Source organism: Charadrius vociferus, unplaced genomic scaffold (genome assembly GCF_000708025.1).
Source record: "Charadrius vociferus isolate BGI_N301 unplaced genomic scaffold, ASM70802v2 scaffold101, whole genome shotgun sequence".
Taxonomy (NCBI): Eukaryota; Metazoa; Chordata; class Aves; order Charadriiformes; family Charadriidae; genus Charadrius; species Charadrius vociferus.
Genome location: NW_009646941.1, coordinates 2,469,990 through 2,473,690, shown reverse-complemented (window position 1 = coordinate 2,473,690; position 3,701 = coordinate 2,469,990).

Here is a 3,701-nt window from a genome sequence, read left to right as displayed (position 1 = left end):
TGTCCTGGCACCATATCCTGTGCTTAGTCTGCTAGTCAGCAGTAGCTCATTTTCATTATATTTCTTTCACCACTTTTTTCATTGTCATTGACTGTATCTAAATAAAGTGGGTTTAGATTATATAAAGAAATTCCAGTGCCTTTACCTCTCTCACACAAAGCTCAACATAACACTCCCATAGGTCTAATCCTTAAGAAGATTAAACCTTAACAAGAGGAGAAACTGAAACATACCACCACACAAGATAATTCCTACTAACAAAACATGTCTCTGTCAATGGGATCATCTTACAAGACTCCAGTTTCTAAGAGTAACTGATTCCATTTAACAACTTTCTGCTGCAGCAACATAAGGTTAAGTAAATTTCTCAGTTTAAAAATTAAAATATCAATATTTCAATTTTACACACACAAGTAATTTTGAACTAATTGTTTGGTCCAGAAAAGGCTTGAAAACCTAGATTTAGACAGGATAATATAAAAGGTCTCTAATAAAAAGAAGCACAGGTTGGTCACCAACCAAAACAAAATCTGTAAGGTGCAGAAAACACCACTTTATTTAAGAACACACATTAAAATAAAGTGCAGGCATTGATTTCACTAGAAATACCCTGCCATAGATACGGACATCTTAATCTGCATTATGAGGGAACTAAACTAACGGTGGGAGAAGACCAGCTTTCTGATGGTATTTATTAGGGTGATATACCTCACTCTTTAAGCAGCACGTGTATTTTCAGAGTACAGCCGTGAATCCTATTACATTATCCCTGGCTTCTTGTCTCATGCAATCTAATGCAGAGTTTCATCTTGCCCTTGAAGGCCAAACATCTGATTACTTTTAAGAAAAAAATAGAAGGTTTTGTAAAATTTGGCAATCAGCTGTGCATTATAAACTTATCACAGACTTTCTTCTGGAACTGGGAAGGGAAACACAGTTATCATTATAGTGTCTAACCTCAGATCTCCACCAGTCCTTTGCTAGTGTGAATTAAGTATAAAGGATGATGTATGTTTTAAACCAGTCTGTGAATACAGTTAATGAATTTCTGTTTAGAGAAAGAGTACAGTGGTATACAACATTAGTGGGGTTTTTCTGTTATGTTATTTTTACAATAAGACATATCCTTTTCATGCTGAAGATATTTTCCTTTCTGATATATCAGAATGAAACACTATTTGGAAGAATACTTTCTTATTAGAAAAGGCAGAGAAGAAGCTTGGAGAACTTACGCTCAAAAGATGTATTTTCCTGGACAAACACTGGGATAAGAATGACAGAAACTTATAATTATTTAAGATATTTGAAGACATTCTAAAGCCTTTGAATATATAAAGCATTTAAGAACACATATAATTGGTTCCTATTTCTCTATTCCTGTCAGGCAAATGTGACATCTAAGTTTTTACAATCAAAGCTGAAAGAGAAAATTTTTCTCCTGACCAGGAGTTAGAAATGGTTTGACCATCAAATCATTAATTTAAATTGTGACAGACCTCCAACTCTGCAGTGAGGTGTCAAGCTTTGTTGTGCAGATGGAGAGAAAAGACACAACGTATTTACCTGAGAAGTACAGAAGAGACACTGCTGACCTGGGATTTAAGCCTGTGAAGAGTTTTGCTGCCAAGGATGTACACCAGACAACTTCAAAACAGCTTTTCAGTGCTCCATCTTCAGTCAGACTCCAGTTCTTTTACCAACCTACTGATCCAGTCTCAACTACTTGCAAAGACCTCCTTATTCTGGAAAGAGGCTCTGAGCATGTTCTATAAATGGGTAAAAGACAAACATATCATTTGATAATTTCACTGTTTTTACCTCAGAAAAATGATAGAATCACTCCAGTTTGAAAAAGAAGCTGAGTCATTGGAAAACACAGGCAGGTAGTCAAGACCTAGGCATAAGAGGATCCGACAAAATGTGGGACCAACATATACTTTATGAACTCCGGAAGAAAATTTTTCCTCCAATGAAAGGGCCTCTTTGTTAGAAAGTTGGATTATCTTTAATTAAGTGCAAGCACACACATTTATCCAGGAAACTTGATTCCTGAATTCCATTCAACTCTCATTCAAGAGTTGCCTCTGGCTGGGTATAGACAGCTGTGGCCAAAGCTGGAGCAGATTGAGCTGGGTTGTGAGTTGTGAGGAAGTGGTACAATTGCAACTTCATGGCACATCGTGGGAAGCACAAGATCAGCAGCACTGACAACAAACAGGCACCAAACTTCCTTATAACACTACCTTCATTTATGACATTCAGATGTCCCCGGGCAGTGGAAATGCACGTAAAGAGTCACCCAAGATACACGTGAGATAAGTGCATAATACAGCCTGTGCACTGTGGAGGAATTGACCTTGCACATCAACAACGTTCACTTTCTTTTGTTGTAAAGATCAGCAGGACATTGGTGATAACCAACATAGTTTATGGCACAAGGATTAATAGGATCTTTATGCCAAAGTAGTTGTCTGGCACATGTTTCTTACATGTGTCTCCAGAAATCAGTAGAAGTAATTTGGTGGAACATCACCAGCAGTCTACACAGAATTAGATTCCCATATGCTCTCTTATCCTGGTAATGATTTTCATTCTTAGCATAAAAATGCCTCATGAATAAAAGTGAAAAAAGCATTTTTCTCTCTGAAGTAGGAGTCTTTGTTCACAATATGTTTATACATATTTTTTGATTTCATTACAACAACAGCTGATAACTTGTGGTAGCAGAGTTAAGACAGTTACACTGGAGCAAAAAGTTTGTTCATAATCACAAAACAGGAAAAAAATATCTAAGGTAATGCAGTAGTCTTGAAGTATGGCATGATACAGTCTACAGGATAGATGGCTAGACAACACAGTTCTCACACATGCCAGTGGGATTTCTGTTACTGATTTAAATGGAAACAGGATCAAATTCAAGTTCAGACAGAAGCAATACAGTAAGCAGTCACTATTTCCATTACAACAGTATTCTGAATGTCTAGCCCAAAAAGTAGTTTTATGGGGAAAAAAAAGCAATATATGGGAATGATAAAAATTGGACATAATAATATCACAAAAGGAAGCATTGTCAAAGGTAAATCATTATTGTCAACAACTTGAAAATATGATGTAAAGAAGAAAGACACAACATGTGGCTTTTACCACTAGGGAAATGCAAGCCCAATTATGTAATACAAACGCCATTTTATAATGCAAAAAAAGTGAGGAAACTGCTCACATGACAAGCTGTTGACGCGGAAGCTCGGACAGATACACCACGACACAAATCCCCCTTTTTGTTTTTGAGCAACCCAAGCTCCTGCAAACATTCTTCCCATAGACTTTTCCAACGTTCTCCTTAAGCATGTTAATAAGCATGGTATAACAGCAAGCAACACTATAAGCAATATGGTTAAGCCTTGCTTGGCCAAATCGAGCAACCACCCCGACAACCCCCAGCATCAGAACATACTGTCCAGCCATGAGGATTGCCGAGTCAATTTTTGCATATTGTCCCTCAATTTGGTCAGCCGTTCGTGGATTGAGGACGAATGATCAGATAAATTCATACAACACATTCCCTCAAAGTCTTTGCACCCGTGTCCTTGTACTAAAAGCAAAAAATCAATCGCTGCTCTATCTTGTAATACAGCATGTCTTATGCTATCTACATCAGTCAAGAGAGAAGTTATTATTTCAGAAGTAAGGTTAAACTGTTT